We start from the raw sequence: 19,968 nt of genomic DNA, 5'->3' as shown, positions 1-19,968 counted from the left end.
TTGGATGAAGAAAATTGGTAGGTTGAGGTTAGTTCTACCAGGATAGGTGCGAATTGTCTGTCTGTGTGTCTGGTGTCATAAGTTGTCCAATATGAGTTCTGACATAACTTGATTGGATTTACGATGTTTCAAGTTATTATAGATTTGATGCGGATTTAGATATGATGGAAACTTGATTTAGATTTGTTCAAAGTTTTCAAGTTTTGGATATGAATGTGTTGGATATGAATTGCGGAGTTTGAGTTGTGTTACAAGCTGATATGATTTGAAAACTTGAGTTGTATTACAAGTTGATATGATTTAAAACTTGAGTTGTATTACAAGTTGATATGATTTGAAACTTTAGTTGTATTACAAGTTGATATGATTTGATGGATTGATATGATGTGAAACTTGATTTAGATTTGTTCAAAGTTTTCAAGTTTTGGATATGAATGTGTTGGATATGAATTGCGGAGCTTGAGTTGTGTTACAAGCTGATAAGGATGTGAAACTTGATTTAGATTTGTTCAAAGTTTTCAAGTTTTGGATATGAATGTGATTTTGATATCTATGTTTTTATGAGGAAACTAATATTGGACTTGTTTTGCTTTTTTACAGGAGCATCTTGGAGTGGTGCAGTCGCATGAGCATTTTCCTAGACTATGGGCATTAATACCACGATTGACACAGGCTGACAGAGACATTATTGACACTAATACATCTGGGGTCAAATTTTGACAGAGGTTTCTGATGGACAAGGAGCATTGTGTGAAAATTTGATTTTTTTTTTTAAATGCCTTTGTTCATCGGAATTTCGATGACCTCGAGCATTATATTAAAAAAAAAAACACAATGCATTTTCATTGTGTAAAGCAAACTGAAGTCGCTGCCCCCCCCCGCCGGAGCGATCTCTGCACTACAAGCAAGGTAAGGTTTTTGGTAGCATTTAGAAGGACCTTTTCAAGATTTGATTTGATCGGCCATTTAAACTTGCTTTGCAATCCTTAACATGATCGACCATATTAGGTTCCTTTGCAATTTTTCACTTGGGCAGATTTTGAATGTTTCTTTTGTGCAAGCAATTTGGTGTTTCCTCGCTCTTTTGTGTAAACAAATCTGTATTTTGATCTTCTTTGTTTGATGAGTTCACTATTATGAACTTGTTTAAGACAATCGGACCTCCTTGTTTTTTCTTCCTTCACTAATATTGGCATTGATGACAAATGCGTAGCCTCCCTCATCTACTTATTTATTTCTATATCTATATATCTAGATATAACCAGGCAGCTTCTTCTTACTCCTAGTTAACCGGGGGGCACCTAGGAACAACTACACTCACAATCAGCTTCCAAACCATAGTCAGATACATGGATTTACAGTCAGCTTTCAAACCACAGGCAAAGAAGAGCTTGTTCCCTCGGTATTTGCAATTTCAATTGCATCTGGATTTTGACTTTGTGGTATTCCTCAATTCAATTGATCATTTCCCTTTCATTGGTATCACAAGGTCTTGATGCTTTTTCTTATTCATTTGTATAAACAAATCTACCCCTCATCATTCATTCGCATTGCATCAATTCGGTCTTAGGTTCTCCATTTGTATTACCTCATCCTTATGTGAACAAAACCTTCACTCCCAAATCAATGATTAAAGTTCCATTTGCATAAGGTGATTTGGAAGATCAAGTTTTACTTGTCTTCACTTGTACAAACAAATGAACTTGATCAGATTTTGATCACTCATTTGTTTTGCTCTGATCTTTAATCAAGGATACTTTATTTTTGGATACTTGAACAAATTGTCCAACCTTGCAACCTCAATGATTGGGAACATAATTCTAACATAAAACAAAAAAAGGATGCAAAAAAATAATCCACACAACGGAGCCTCAAGACGTAAGGATTATCTTGGGAAAGCCCTCATAGGGAAAAAAAAATCCTCAAGATTCACCTTCTTATATTAGATAACAAAAACTCATAATATTTGCCACTAGAGCTTCATACAAGTTTGGTTGTAGCCCAAGGTTACAATAATATCAAGTAAACTCTATGGCATATCCACAAGGAGGCCTATATCTCAATCCTTCACTTGCTAACTCAGTTGCTTCTCTCATCTCCCACACATCATTGCTCTTTCCTGACTTCTGATTCTGCTTTCTTACTTCTAGTTCCTCACTCTCTTTTCTCCGTACTTGGAAAAATCACAAGTCACACATATATATCATCCACAATTCTTCAAAAAAAAATTGAGTTGACTAAAAGTATAAACCTTCACCAAACATGTAATAGGCCAAGCCCAAAACCTCACATGTTACTCCAAAGGAAAGAACATAATATGTGTTACCCAATGTAAACACATCTAGTCCCAATGGTCACCCACATACTATCTTCGATGAGAACAAGTTACAAACCTCTGGCTACATCAATGTGGAACAAATAGTCGGCAAGTTTGCACAACTCTATCACATCAAACTTTCTGCTCGATGAGGCTCAACTCCAAAACTCTGAAATATGACACGTGTAGACATACTCTCCATCCAAACTAAAAATCATAACTCTCAAGTGTAGCAGAATGCGACACTCCCCATTGACTCCCTAATCAAGTAAAATAACACAATTTTCACCCTATCATCACCAAACATCTTTGTGGTAGCTCAAATCTCTAGAAACTCAAAGAACACTCCCTAATACCACCACCACCTACTATCCAAACAACAAGACCAAATAATGAACTGAGATAGAATGTCGTACTCTCTAATAGCCCTCTTTATGACACAATAAGGATTTACAAATCTTCCAAATTCTCCCTGATGCTCCTACATCAAATTCTATAGGTTCATTTTAGTTTTAAATAATGAATTGCCTAACCATCAACTCCACAAGTTCACTGATCTGCTCATAGCTCACTGCACTACCTCAATGATCAATGATCTGCACAAGAGCTCACTGCAAGCTACCTCAAGATGAAAATTCAATTGTACAAATTCAATGATTTTTACATGCTCGTTGCATTGAGACTAAGATTAAGCTCAACAAATTTAGGGATGTTCTCATGCTCACTCCATTGCCTCAATGGTCAATGATCTATATAGGTCCTCACTGTAAGTTGCCTCAAGATGCAAATTCATTATGATACTGCCTCCATGCAATAACCTCAAGAATCTAGCACAAATTCATTTTGCAAACTTAACACAAATGTTTAAAAATGTTAACTTAAACTTTCCTTAAACAATCCATTAGATGTTTGTTTCTTCCTAAAAAAACACAAACCTTGCAATTTCGTCAATTTCTTGATCCACACTTCATTCACTATGGAATTATTTCTTATTGGTTCTCCCTTTGTAGTAGAATTCCCTATCTATTAAGGTTTTATCTATCCCCTTGAACACATGTGTACTTATGTCCGTACAAAGTATAGAACCTACATCCAGTATCCTCGACAAAATTGATCCATTAGTCTACCCATAATCTAGCTTGATATAATTTGCATTAGATTTGCCTTTCCACCAACATACCTTTTTAATTATTTTATAGTCCACATATCCCACAAGGGTGTAGATCCAACACATTTGTCTCCTATGTCCCTTTCTTGGAAATATGACTTACAATAAGGACTAGGACATTTTAATTAATTTGGAGTAGAAAGTAAAACATTTGAGTTAAGAAAACAAATATTCATATTGGAAATATTATTCAAAGAACAAGTACTTTGTATCTATATCAGAAATATATACCGAGAGGACAATTAATGAAGGTGTTAAATTCAGATAGATTGGCATGATTATGCTTTTTTCCATTTGTGTTATATTTTATTTAATTTTGTAAGTCTTTAATTTCCACTAAAAAAATACTTTAGAGGTTGTAGGTATAGCTTGTGAAAGATACATTTTAAAATTTTTTGTTGAATGATTGTATATCTTTTTATCAATCTAGTAAAAATGTGTAGCACTAGTACTTGGGTGGCAAAAGAGCATGGTATATGTAAGTATGTGTTGTCAGCAAATATTTTTCATTAAGTTCAATGCTTTAGGATATAGCTATATGAATTTGAAAAGGGAGTTTTGAATGGGCCTCACCCTTGTATATAGCATAGAAAGAGACAAGTAAAAAGCCAAAAGGTAATAGAAGTGCTCACATAGAGCCAACAACAAAACAAAACAAAAAAAACTGAATCTCACTCTATTACTGGCACTAAAAACAAATATAGGAAAAATTCCCAAAATATCTACAAAACTCACAACTTAAAGTGACTTGAACTTCACCAAGGAACTCTATACCTTGCAAGTGTCCATATCCTTAGCTTCAATCAAAATATGATTTTCTTCAATTCTAAGATATGAATCCAAGGGGAGAGGGGGACCCTTAAAGCTCTTCTCATTACATTAGTTACGTATTTTCCTTGTTTGAGTCCATAGATCATTTCCCCCAACGAGTTTCACTAGCCTTATTGAGGCATACTCCTCTAGGCAACAACCACTTACTAAGCTCATTCACAAATTGAAACCAAGAATGACATATTTAGAATGTGTCTAATCTCATCCTTTTTATTTGGATGAAGATGATTTCCAACCCTAAACCCCTGAGAGGCATGGCCAACCATGAAATATTAATTTCAAAAACCAAAGAGACCATATATTTGATCTATTACACCCAAACTCCCAACCTACATGATAATGTAATTGGAGAAGGAAGCACCTTCTCCTCATCCACATTAATGTAGAACCTTGCAAATAAAAATTATTTTCTATATTTTTCCACATTGCCAACAACAATGAGTTGGCAAACAAAGCTAACACTTCATGTCCAAATCTCTTTGTCTCAATATTAGAAGGATTAGTTTTTAAACATTTCTCACCATGAAGGATTTTATTCACATCAATGGAGGTTTTGTGGCTAAAAGTATATGGAGAACTTGGGAGGTTGTTAAACCTTCACTTGTCTTGACTGGTTTCAATTTTTGAGATGTCATTTCCTTTAGGTAGTAGAACATTTGGTGTTTCCTCTTTTACAATATCAAGGTCATCCTTTGGCTCACTTGCAATGGGTGAGGGCCATGTAATTTCACAAAAAATACATCCAATTCCCAAAGGATTTATTCTCTAGAAATTTTGAGTCTCATGTCATCAATTGAGACAAAGGCTAAGTTTTCCCTTTCTAATTATGATCATGAGACTTTTGAAATTGTTATAGAGGATATTCTACTTGATATGATTCACAAAATGAGTATTCAATCTTCTAAACCTTGGTGGAAAGATTGGAAGTTGGGGTCCAAACACAAATTTATGTAACTATAAGCCACATCTTGAATATCATTTTCTTTAAAAGATGGCATTTATAGTCATTTATCTCGATTTGGAAATATAAATTTCTCACCATCTACTTTACTTTTCTAGAGCCTAAATTGGTCCACTTTGCCCAGTGTAGTCTTGTCTAAGGCTTACCTGTGGGGTCACGTTAATTCATCTGAGAATCCAAGACCCTTGTTGCACATGCTATGTGTAGTTGGAGTCTACGCAACATATGGATAGATAAATAAAACTATAAGTTTTTCATTTCATTTTTTAATAAAATATTTCACTTTTTTCTCAATTAATAATTTGTTCTAATGTTATTATAGATCTAGCTACACACCAACAAATTTTCCCTAGAAGTGGCTCACCATCAAATATTTGTCAACCATCAATGTAATGCCTCATGTACCATGGATAGAGTTCCTTCATCTTCTTCCTACTCCTAGGGCTGCTCATTAAGAACACTAGACAAGTAGGAGTCTCTCGACTCATAGAAACCAATCTTCTTGGTTGTAGGTATCTTCATCAGTTGGTCAAATGGATCATGGTCACTGGAGCATTGTGACCTATTTGGTTGCACATGGCCTCTCTTTTTCATCAATGTGGAGCTCCTAGGTGACCTTCTAGTGGTTCTTCTAGCTAGTTTGACTCCAACAAGTATCCTCGATTAGCAAATAGGCTATGTGGCATGTGCCCTATGCATGTCTTCTTTGTGAGGCACGTTGCTATGTGCAATGTGGCCCTAGGTGTGTCTTCTCTATGAGGTGTATTGCCATGATATGTTAGGATTTGTAGTGTGCAGGCCACAAATGCATGCATGAGGGACTATTATTATAGTCATGTTTTTTGGGCATGTAGCCTAGGCATGTCTTCTCCATTAGGTACATGGCCATGCCATGTGGGAGTTTTTGTGTTCATGCCACAAATGCACACATGAGGGACTATTATTGGAGTCATGATGAATCTTCACTCTATTTAGCCACAATTTCTAGTCGTATAGTTATGTAATGTGCACTTTTAAGGATTGTGAGGTTTCCTTCAATTATTGATGATCTCTCATCTTTGTTGCATTGGCCAACAATTTTATTTTATCTTGTTTGAATTAGTTTAATCACTATTGTGAGTTTTCTCTATTGTGTAGTTATTGTGGCTATGTTTGATTTGCTATTGGAATTGAACACATTTATTTGACTTATTATTGTTACTATTTTTTCTTTCTTTCAATATTTATGATCTTTGGTAGTTTAGTGAAACTCTTGCTATTTTTAAATGTTTCCTTCTTTGTTGTGATGTGATTCCTCACCAAGATCGACATAGATAACCTTGGATGAGTGTATATAAGGAATCAAACATTGGGAAAATTTGAGGATAGGGGTAAGTGTTTGTTGTATGGGTAGCTACGATCCACTTGTACATTCTTAGTGATTATTGACGGCTATGTCTTGGAGCTGGCTAATCCCATTAAACAAACAAGGGGGAAGTCATACATAATCGTATGGATCCTCCCTAGTTGTGTGTGGATTCAAGACGGCCATCATTTCATATGGTTCTTGGTTACTTTGTGAGACCATGGCATCCTGTTAGACCAATATGTGAGCCTTGTATTGTTATCCCTGCAATGTGGATGAATAAGTGTATGTTTAAATAAATGCTTTGATTAGAATACTCAGAAATTCACACAATCAGCTACATTAAATACGTTCTCTATTAAGTTCAATGGTTTTTGTTCGATTTGCAATTTTTGTGAAGCTTTTGCACTGAAGTTTCCATAGCCTAATTTTTTTGCTTGTGAAGAAAGACCATGTCAGATAATATCAGCAAAGAACAAAATAAGGAGACAATTGCTAGATTATGGTCTAACTTGAAAAGAAAAGGTGATGGGAAATGTTATTGTCCCTGCAAAATTTGTAAGGGCTTAAAGACTAGAAGACTTCTAATCAAAAAAGCTAAGAAACATTGTAGCCAGCATGGTCACATTGAAGGGGGACATGATTATCATCCACTGGTAAGTTGTTCATTATATCGTTTTAACAATTTATATACATAAGAAATCACTTGATAATGAGATCATGATCACGGTTTATTTATGTATATCAATTTTATATAGGTGGAGCACCCTAGAGCACATGGTATGGATCAACAAAACCTTGAGAATATGGTTTTGGAAGTGGAGGAACATGGAGGTGTGAATATCGAAGCTGAAGATAATGATCCCATGGAAGATGACGATCATGCACCAGAAAACACAATTGAAGATGATGGTACAAATACATTGATCCATGACACATTTAGTACTAGCACAGCTGATCATGATGATCAGGATGACCTTGATGTTCATGATTTACCTCTTCTTGAGAAGGCATATGAGCCCCTTTACAAAGGCTCCCAAACAACTCTTCTCTTTGTTGTATTGTTGTTGGTGAACTTGAAGGTTATGAATGGTTTATCCAACATAACAATCTCTCGTATGTTAAGGTGTGTCATACATGTCATTATAGTTAATAAATGGTGAATCATGTACCATTAATATTCTTTATATTAGCACCTCAAACTTTTTTTTTTGTTGTAGATTGATAGGTGAGTTTTTCTTACCACCATCAAATATTCTACCTCGCTCATACCAAGAATTATCTGCCATTATGAAAGATATTGGAATGGAGTATCAAACAATAGATGCTTGTCCCAATGATCATATTATATATCATAAACAACATGAATTTGGAATAGAATGCCCTGAATGTCATATCAGTAGATATCGAATAGATCAAATAACAAAAAAGGTGCCTCGCAAGGTTCTTCGTTATATTCTCATTATTCCACGAATGCAATGATTATTCAGGTGCACTAGCTTGGCACAATTTATGGATTACCATGCATGCAATAGAAGTCGAGATGACATTATTTGAATGCCTGCGGATGGTTCAGCATTTATGGACATAGAGGAAAAGTGGCCACACTTTAAAGAAGAACCTCATAATCTCAGGCTTTCATTGGTAGCAGATGGTGTCAATCCATTTGGAGAGTTGAGATCTGTTTACTCGGTGTGGCCTATTTTTGTTATCAACAATAATATTCCTCCATGGATGTCAATAAAGAGGGAGCACATAATGTTGGCAATGATTGTTCCAGGTATTTTATCATTTAATAGTCATCTACATTTAATTATAAATATTGCAGTAAAATGGTCATAATAATTATGTAATGTTTTTGTTCATTCCACTAGGCAAGTACCAAGTTAAAGATATGAATGTATATATTGAGCCTCTTATCGATGAGTTGCTGGAGTTATGGAATGGTGTGACCATGTATGACATCTCTAGACCAATAGGACAAAGACAATTTCAATTCCATGCAATGCTTGTATGGACAATACATGATGCCCCAGGGCTAACACATTTTTGTGGTACGTTATAGTGTTCAAGTTGCACATGATAATTATAATTATAAAAATTAACAGATTTAATAGAATTATACATTATCTTGTAGGTCTTCAAACAAAGGGAAAATTTGCATGTCCAGTTTGTGGTCCAAAGATGAAATCCCGTCATTCAAAAAGTTTAGGAAAGCGGGTGTTTGATGAGTATAGGCACTTCCTTCACAAAAATCATAAGTACCGAAATACTGAAAAACATCTTTTCAATGGGAAAGAAGAGACTACATCAAAGCCACGAAGAATGACTCCTCATTTATGGAAGTTGGAATATAATAGAATTAATCCTCAAGGTAATGTCATTCCATCTAATGGTTTATGTTTGGAATTTGAATTTTTCTATCGTGTTTTGTTTACTGATGATGTAATTGATGATATTGAAGGTCGTCAAGGCATGGATGGCCACCTTCCAAAGGGACTAAAAAGTTATCCCAGACAATTCAGTAGGTTGCCTTACTACGAGCAGCTACAAATTGTACATTTGTTTGATACAATGCATATTGGAAAGAATATAACAGAGACATTATGGAAAATATTGGATGGAAGGCGTGACAAAGAAAAAATTGTCAAAATTTGTAGTGACATTGTGGAATCCAATCATGCAATGAAAAATGTCATTCAATCAAATAGAAATGGAGATCAGATTAATATACGTGCCCTTCCTTGGTTATTAACGGAGCAGCAAAGCAATTCTATAAAAGAAGTCATACGAAAAATTCGATTTCCCACAGGATTTGCTGCGAACATAAACAATCTCATATCAAAGAAGAGTGAATTTGGGCCAAGGATGAAAACGCATGATTGGCATACCTTCATTAAGGTAATTTGCGTTCTTGTGTATTTACTATATATTTGTATACTGCGCATGTACTTTTCATTTTATTATGTTGGAAAACAATGAAAAGATCATTTTATAATTGTAGCAGTACGTTCTACCTCTATCTCTCCCAAACCACTTCAACAATAATATCAAGCAAGTCATATATGATCCTGGAAAATACATGAGGTAAGTAGTGATGTTTGTTCAATTTGTTGTATAGATATTATATTTTCCATTTGCTTTACTTGTTATGCAATTATATATTTGTATATTATTTTGTAAAGTCTCGTTTATATATATTTGCATCTTCAATCTCTTTAATTAGGTGGTTGTCATCTAAAAAAATCCACAAGGAAGATATAAAATATTGGAAGAGAAAAATCCCTCATCTAATGTGTGAAATGCAAAAGTGTCTACCTTCAACTTTTTTCAATGCACAACAACACTACCTCATACACCAAGTTGAGGAGATCAAATTGTGTGGACCTGTACACACTAGGTCAATGTGGATGGTTGAGAGGCACTTGAAATTTTTGAAGGCTTTGGTTCGACAAAGAGCACATCCTGAGGGTTCTATGGTGGAGGGATATATGGTATACCAAACTATGGTGTACATTACTGAATATCTTCCTAAGTTTGCAACAAAAATCCATGTAGATCGCATTTGGGATCCCAACCCCATTAATAAATTTGAAGGGGAGCACTTGATGGGGAAAGGTAGATTGAAGAAAGTGAGAGTTAATTATAAGATGTTATTGTAGTAAATTAATTCTTCATCTTCTAAATAAATCAATTGTAAGTGGTCTATTAATTATTTATACAGTTGGTCGGGAGTGGGATGCGCTACATTTGTATATTGCAAACAATCTTGATTGGATGACGGTGTGGATTGAACGATGTCAACATTCTAGTCGCACATTAACATGGGATGGTGTCGCTTCATTGGTTAAAGAAGCTCATCGTAATGGAGATTCCAATGTTACACAAAGGGAAATTGATTTAGCATATGGTTTAAGAGATCAACAGGTACGTATAATTTTATTAATCATCCGTATGTTTATCAACTCATGATGCAATAATTTTAATATGTTAGACATATTGCAGGTCAAACACCACAAGGCTATGTGCTGCAATGGTCATAAATTTCGCATCAAATAGTTGCATGACACGAAGAAAATTTTTGATTCTGGGATAACTGTAGTCTTTGAGGTGACCAATATTTCATCTAGAAACGACATACATCCTCAAGTGTCTCAAAATCGATACTATGGCATTTTGGATGATATACTTGAGTGTGACTTTAATTCCTTCAAATTAGTTCTATTCATCGTCAAATGGTATAGGCTACGACTGAATATAAATGATCTTGATAGAACTATTATTGAACATGATAATGGATTTACAATGGTTAATACAAGGTCGTTTGAACGAGTTGGGGATGAGCCTTATGTTCTTCCGAGTCAATGTGAGCAGGTATTTTACTTGGAGGTTCCACATAAACCGGGTTGGTCATTTGTTGTTAGACATGATCCAAGAGGAATGCCGATAATGTATAATGTGATGGAAGAAGAAGATACCGAAGAAGTAGAAGATGATATAGATGATCACGATCGATAGATACTCGATGATGTTCCTGATGGAAATGTACACGAAGAAGAAGTTGATGATGATGATGGTGCTGCTGCTAATGATGATGGTGATGGTGATGGTGATGGTGATGGTGATGGTGATGGTGTCGGTGATGGTGATGACGATGACGATGATGAACACAATGACAACAATGACAATGACGATGATGAGTATGATGATGATGATGATGATGATGATAGTCATCATGATGAGTTGGATGAAGAAGAAGATCAATGACATGAATGAAATGTATGAGATGCGATTATTATATTATCTATTTAATATTGATATCTTGATAGAAATTGATTTGACTTATATGGTTACATAAATAATTCATATGTTTTGAATTCTAATGCCATTACTTAATTAATTCATGATGCACCTCTAGCTATGTGATAGATGGTGATTTAAAATACATATGTGATGGATTACATGCTTATGATGATACATGTGACATTTTTTGAACTTTGTGTTTATTTATGGAATGTGGACTACTTATTAGCTATGTGATAGATTTTGATTTATGATACGTATGTGATGGATTACATGTTTATGATGATACATATGTGATTCTTATGATGCTCAATTACATATATGATGATACATATGTGATGCTTATGATGCTTATGATGCTTATGATACTGCAGTATTTATTGTTTATCAAATTACAAATGTAATGCTTATTATGCTCAATTGTTGGTGTAGGAACCTGAACCCCTTTGACGAGGATCCTACATAGTCTCATGGATCGACAGGTGTAAGTCAATACACCTTATAGAAATAATATATTTTTAAAAAATTACAAGAAAAACAAACTTCCTCAGTTTTTCAAACATCAACATTAGCAGCAAATCTAATACAGTTATCAACACTTGAGGCCCCAGTTGGACTTACTCAAATTTTAATCTCAACATCAACTTTATGGCCGACTTCTTCATCAATATTACCCTCATTTGCAAAATATCTCTCTCATTACCAACTAACTCTCTCATTTGATGGTGCACAAGTATCACCAAATAGGTATTTGTGAGATGTGTCTTCCTCGAGTGAGGGAAATGTAGGAATAGAAGAGGAAAGTGAGACATGTAGTAGATCTCAAATAGGGAGATCAACTAGAGGTCAAAAGATTAGAAGAAAATTCAATAAACGCATGGAATTTTTTCTTGCTCAAGGGGGGTCATGTTCTTATGATGATGAGACCAAAGGTGACATTGAGGTGCCCTTGAGGTACAAACATCTACTGAAATAATGTGTACCCAAGGAACTTCCTCCAATAAACACTGATTTTTGTGTTAATGATAGGATATATCACATAGCACCTTCGTCGTTACATGGTTTGGGCCTATTTTCCATGGACAGCATAAAGGTTTGTTACAACAAAGTTGTTGAATTGATGGAGTTTGTTGGACCTTGTTACAATTATAATGATTGGATGCAGATTGTTTGATATAAAAAAAGTATGTGTAGGTATGCACTGTCAGCCAATTATATACAACAAAAAGATAATGATCAAAGTAAACGAGTGGCTATATACATTGACAGAAGGCCAAAAGCAACAAGGAATATTGCAGGTTTTATAAATAGTACATGACCTGGGTCAACTAATAAGTAACCCAATTGCATATTTGAGGCACGTGAGGGAAATTGTGTGTTTGTATGTGCGATAAAATCAATAAGTGCAGGGGAAGAGCTGCTAATCGATTACAATTTGAATCGTATAGATACAAACAAAGTTACTATCATGGGGGTGGTACGTACTATATATATACCATTTAAGCCAACTTCCAATTAATGAATCCAATAAACCATTGTATTATTAAGTTTTTTTGCTAAGTCTATTGGTTTCATTTCGCTAACATTTTTATATTTTTTCTTTGTCACAGGGCCACATGGATCCACCACACAGCACAGATAGGGGTGTAGGTCCCGACACTTCTACGGAGCAGGTAAACCTCATTGTAATTGTACAAATTAGATAGAATCAAACTGTTACATTATGATCTTTTCTTGAATGTTTTGAAGTAATTTTGATAGTGTTAATTATATTCTTGTCACAGACAGATGTTCGGGATAAGGGAAAGGAACCTACAGTACCTCAGCACCTCCATAGGGATGTGGGGCACTCGACAGTGTTATGCGCCGATGACATTGCACTTACCGCAAACCCTATGCAATTTGTACATAAGAATATTAGAAAAATTAGGCAAGAGATCCTTGATTTGGCAACCATAAGTCCTCAGACTAATGAGATAACAAAGAGGGTGTAACTATTATTGATGACAATGGAAAACTTGCAAGTAAGCAGTAATGAAAGCTTTAATCATAACAAAAGTTCAATAATGGTTTATATTTTTATCTCTTTTATGTCATTAACTAAAATATGTATGTGTTGTTTTTACAGAAATTTATAGGGCCTCATCATCCTGGTGGTGATGATCAGGGTATTGCGAGTAGTTCAGGTGATGACCATGTTCTATATATTAAAACCACTCCTTTGGACTTGTGAACTTGCTTTTTTTATGTTTTACATATTTAATGTATTACTCTTCAGGTGCTGATATGGGTCCGAGGTCGAGCCCAACTGTATTGCTGATAGCAATGTCGGCAACATGTACCATGTAGACATCATCTGTTGCACTAGCTCGTGTTGACCCACCCACTGGTGGTAGATCCCTCTTTTTCTCTCTCTTTTGTTATGTGTTTATTACCCTTGAAGTGTTCTTTCTTGGAGGCATTTCATAGTGCATTCATTTACTATGACAGGAGATGCACATGAGGATGCGCCAGAGGTGAGTACTACTGATAACATACCATCATTTCCTGGATCTTCCTGTATTGCTAGTATGGGAACGTTGTAGGCCACATTGGTGGTGAGCGACGAAGAATTGATTCCCTTGAAGATACAGAAGGTTCCAGATACTTCAAAAATATTATTATGTATAGTCTAATTGTAATTTACTTACTGATCACTCATTTTGGACTAATGATCCCATGTTTTTTTTGCAGGAAATGATATTTTTTATAAAAATCTTAATGACATTTCATTGCAGATATTTGGGCCCACCATACATAAAAGGTGGAACATCATACGTGAACTAACCCTTATCCACTATTTTGATTTCATATCATTGCTAGAATAGTTTTCCTTTTATCCATTTCTTGAACTATATCAAAGGTAGCTTTAGTTTCTTTCTAAATCTAACAGGTTTGTTTTTGCTTTAAAGGTGGAATGACCAAGAAAAAAAGTTAAAAGATGAACTCACAAACCGTATGGTAGGGTTGTTTGGAAATGACACATTCGACAAGACTAAGCTCTTGGAAAAAGCTGGCACATATCTGAAGTATGTGAGGGACCAATACAAGACACATTTAGAGAAGAACGTAAAGTATGAGTGTCCCCCCATGATTCCAAAGAGGGAGTGGAAGGACCTAATTTTGGATGCAAAGGAGAGAATTGAAAGGAAAAAAGGAAATACACCACCAGACGCCAGAAGAAGGTATGTGATACTATCAAGAATGTGAATATGTACTAATTTTTCATTATATTTATATAATCTAACATATTTCAAACTTTTCATAGATTGAGTGACACATCAAAGGCAACCAAGGCAAGACAAGAAAAGCATGGGCAACACAAACTCGGCTCTGGTGGTTATATGAAACTTGCCGCACAAATTGTAAGAATCGGTAAATTAAGTATCACATCAAAATATTTATAAATTATAAACAATTTTTTTTTTATCAAACAATACAAGCAAAATTCACAATACTAAGCAAAAATGCAGGGCTCTAAATTCAATAGAGTGCCCACGGAAGATGACAAGAGAATTGGCTACCAGAAAGGCTATATAGTCGTGGCTGAACGGCTACGAGAATTGAGTGGGCCAACACGAGATTCTGATGCATCTGTCACAACGGTAATTAAGCTGAATGAAAATTATTTCAAATTGAATACTTAACCAATAATCTATTTGATGTTAAGTTTCAACATAAAGTGACTATATTTTTTTTAAATAAGCAAGCAATGATAACACTGTGCGTGACATTGCAATGCAGCATAATAATTGTGGAACAGAACCTGTACATGAAGGTCCGGATGTGCATCCTAGTAGTGGAGGTATTCATTTGCTATTCAAATTTTTTTATGTAATTATTAATACAATTAAACATCTTAAATTGAAAATTAGTGTAGTAATTAATGTAACCTTTATTGTTAATATTTTAGAGTATGTAGTCGGTGGTGACCAAGTGGAGCATGATCTAGGTAGACAACATCAAGAACGTGATGTTCTCCAATCAAGTAAAGAGGACCACTATTATTCCTTTAAACAAATTTAATTGCAATTGGTGTATTGATTAATGTAACGTTTCATATTTCAACTCCAGAGGATCTAGAGGGTGCTCAGCATGTCGAGGTTGAGGCTAGACAAAATGATGTGGAAGATGATGTGGCCCCATCAGGTAAAGAGTGTAACAGTTGTGTTCTTTAAATTAATGAAATACTTGTAACAATAGTAAAAAAATGTTTTGAATTTAACCCAATTCTTTGTTATTGCAGAGGACCCCCCTTTGGTTCAGCATCCTCGTCCTTTGTATAGGACTAGGCATACATCAAGAGCATGAGAAGAGGGCATAACATCCACAGATGGAGGAAATGATGAAGAAACCGAAGTTCCACTTAGTCTTTTCATAGCTTCAAAAAAGAAAGAAAGAAAGAAATGATTGTAATCTACCTTATTTGCTAATGACTAATTTTTATGTGTAATGAATGTAATTATGTGCTAATGAATGTTCATGAATGATATGTGTTGATGATTATTGATGAATGTTGTGTTTTAATGAAAGTTAATGAATTTTATGTGTTAATGAACGTTATGTGATAATGAATGAATGTTATATTTTAATAATGGATGAAAGAATGAATGAATATGTTAACGGGGAATTTAGAGTGATGTTAGGGGGGGGGAGGGGCCAAATGAGCTTCCACCTTCACGTGGTTGGCCCTGTTAAGTAGAGAATATTAAACTATTCTCGAAACAAAGTGAAGCTCAATTATAAGATGTGAAATGTTTGAAAGGTGAGAGTCCACAAACAGATGTGAAATGTTTAACTAGGCCTCCCAATGAAGTGGATCTCATAGACATGAAGAATCCTATATAGAGAATCATTTAGAGCCCTTGAAGAAGAAAATTTGAACTTTGATGAAGCAATACATGATGGAGGAATATCTTGCAAGAGGAAATCAAAGTCATTATGGTGTCATCTAGATCTGAAATGTGGTCTACTTTTCAAAAAAGTAAAGATGCTTGATATGAATGTGTCATTGATTTGACAATATCTAATGTCCAGTAGATGACTTTGATGCTCTCAAATTGTTCTTGAAGCTTATATGGCTTGGTTCCGATCCTTATAAGCTTTTAGACTGATTTAGGCACTATGATCTCACTGCAAATTTATCATTTATTGGTTGTTCTTTTGTTGATAGTGACATTTATCACTACTTTCATCTGAGGCAATCTCTTCTTGACAGTCAAAAGGTTGCCCGAGGTCAAGTTATATCATGGAAAAATGAACATGGAGAAGAACTTTTGTTTTTAAGTAACAAGGTATAGATCTACATTCTGCATGACACTTTTGTAAATCCATGCATATACTGCTCTTATATATAATTGACTTTGTTAAAGAAATGTAAATCCTTAGAGGAGAAGAGATCTTTATACAAAAGACACCTATCCTCGAGAGGAATTGTCTTAGACAAATATAACATCTTCTAGAATAAGGCAAAGAAGAGAATAAGAATGCAATACTTCCTTCTTTTGTGAGGTGAAAGTGATTCTTAATGAAGGATGACGCTCCTTTTAACCCAATTGGGAGAGTGAATTCATTATGGATGTATTTTACCAAGTGCAAAAGAGGTTGTAGTCAAGGAATTACACCTCTTGTAAGAGAGAATCCTTGAACAAACAACAACAAATGCATACATGGAATAACATCAAGTAATAAAGTTCACACCATCCACGAAATAGGAAAAAGTGGATCCTTAGATCAAAATAAGGAAAGATCATTGCCCCAATGAGAAGGACTTACACAATCTTCTAGGGAGAGATTTGGACATAAGCAAAAGAAGAGATGTATGAAATCACTCTTGTCCCCATAGGAACAAGAAAATTAGGCTATTATGTTGCTTCAAAAAATATATGATTGCACTTGAAATTGTACCATCATGAATGACAATGAGCCCCCAGTAAATGAGGTACCAATGTCACATAATGATGATCAACATAATAGCCATTAATGTTATTTAAAGACATGATAGATTGAATGAGGTATTTGAATATTACATGCTAAATGCTCAACTATAAGTGAGATCAAAAACATGTATAAAGTGATAAAAATTGAAGAAGAAAAGTCACAAGAAATCTTAGAAGAGGGATGAGTGTAATTTATTAGAGCCTTATCCCTAGAGGAAAGGACTTTATGATGAATAGGAGATAAAGATTCATAAGTGGATTTAGAAATTTGAGGGGATTCATAAAGAGATTTGTTCATTGCCAAGATTTCCTTATGAGGGGAATGAGAGTTGATAGAAGTAGAAGATGATTTAGTTGAAGTGAGATCATCATCACTACTAAATATAGCATTCACATTGAGAGATGGTCTTTTAGATGCTTTGGTACGTTTGCAGGGATTATAGCCGAGTCCAAAGGCATAATTGTGAAAATTAGTCTCTAGAGGAACTTTCATCCCTTGTTCATGAGCACCACAACCATTTCCATGATACCCATGCTTAGAAAAAATGCGAAAACCACGACCATAACGATCAGCCATTTCAGGAAGAGAAGGTGGTTTTTCATAAGACAAAGAATCAAACTCTTCATAATTAGAGGTGTGAGGAGAAGAAGTTTGAGAAGCGGCCACAAAATTATTTCTCATAGGTTCAAGTAAGACTAATTGATCTCTAGTTTCTTCCTTCTTTTTACCTTTAAGATCTCTAGGAGGAACCCTATACTCACCTACAAAGGTGGGATTAAAGTCAAGGGATCCCCAATCATCTTCTGCGAGAACCTTCTCAGGATCAAAAGCCTTTTCATGTGTAAACTCAAGTCGAGAAGGATCTTCTTCAGGAGCTTTAGACTCATCCAAAGAATTTTGATTATTAGAGGGTGATGATTCATCCATAGGTATCTTGTTTAACGAGTCATCACTAGAAGAGGAAGGCTTAGAAGAACTCCCTTTGGAAGTAGATGTTTGCAAACAAGCCTGAAGATTAGTATCACCTATCAAGGTATATGTCTTATTGTTATAAATAAATTTGACTTGTCTATGCAATGTAGAGGGGACAGCTTGCATACTGTGAATCCAAGGTCTCCCTAATAACAAGTTGTATGTTAGATTTCCCAACATAACATGGATAGGAGTAGGCAAAGTAACAGGTCCCACTGTGATGGGTAAGGTGATAATACCTAATGAAGACTTAGCCACATTATCAAAGCCTGGAATGGGACGAGAGTCAGGCTCAATAAGGGATGTATCCACATTCATCTTATGCAATAGATTAATGCTACATACATTAAGGCCAGAGCCATTATCTACTAGTGTTCGTCTTATAGCCGTGTCATTTATGATAACCACAATCATCAAGGGATCATATTGTTGTTGAATTTCACTAGTAGGCAACTCATCTTGAGTAAACACAATTTGAGCTTTAGGATTCATCATAGAGTTAACCAAAGACACTATATTACTAGATGTATTAGGTGGAGGAACATTCAAATCTTTCAAGGCATCTTGTAACATTCCATGATGAGCGGAAGAAGTTTGGATCAAATCCCAAAGGGATATCTTAGCAGGGGTAGCTTTAAGTTGTTCTATGAGATCATAGTCCTTACTAAGCATTTGTGAAATACGAGGAGCTTGAGGAAGAATAGGTTGGGAAGGAGGAAGCGAAGTTGGGATAACTGGAGGAGGATTAGGTTGCCTATTGTTTCTTGTGTTATAGGTATGGGCAACCGCATGATAACTCTCTCTAGTCAGTTGCTTAGCATACTCATAAGGGCTCTTAGAAGAATAAGCTCCTTGCACAGTAATAATAGGTTTCTTAGGAGTGCAAAAAGAATCATTAGCATAACCACCTTGAACCACTAAGATAGGCTTATTTAAAGTTTGAGAATTTTGAGAAGGATAAGCACCTTGGATAGTGAAGAGAGGTTTGTTAGGTGTCTCATTCACATGTATCAAATTGATTGAGGATGGTTTAGAGGAATGAACAAAAGTGTTGGAAGAATTATTGATAGTCTTCTCTTGCACTAAAATCTTATCATGGATTAAATCAATTTTAGGAGAGAGACAAGGAATAGGCATTGATGTTCTAGTAGGGAGAGTAATACTAGGAAAGGTCATATCATCCTCTATCATCAAAGGATCTACATGGGGAATAAACTCTCTAGGAGAAGGTTCAACATTACTCTCTAAAGTCTCACTTTTGAGAGGGAGATCTTTGAAAGAGATGTTAACCATCTTGCTTTGAACTAGGGTTTCCTTATGAGTAGAACCAAGTTGAGGAGAGGGAGATGCTTTATTTTTAGAGGGATAATAATTGATATTCAAGGAAGGTGAGAAAATATCAAGGGAGAGAGAATAATCTACACCTTCTTCTAATGGTTCATCCCAAATAGTGAAGTTGTTGAAAGGAATGTTTGAAGTATTGTCAATTTCGGGAGAGGAGATAACTTTGTTTATTAATTCCTCATCCTTAGAAGGGAGAGCATCAATAGATGTGTTAAACTCATCCTCTTTCCTCAAAATATGTTCAATAT

The sequence above is a fragment of the Cryptomeria japonica genome, chromosome 2, assembly GCF_030272615.1.
Source record: "Cryptomeria japonica chromosome 2, Sugi_1.0, whole genome shotgun sequence".
In the NCBI taxonomy this organism is placed as follows: domain Eukaryota; kingdom Viridiplantae; phylum Streptophyta; class Pinopsida; order Cupressales; family Cupressaceae; genus Cryptomeria; species Cryptomeria japonica.
Note: the sequence above shows the minus strand (reverse complement) of the source record.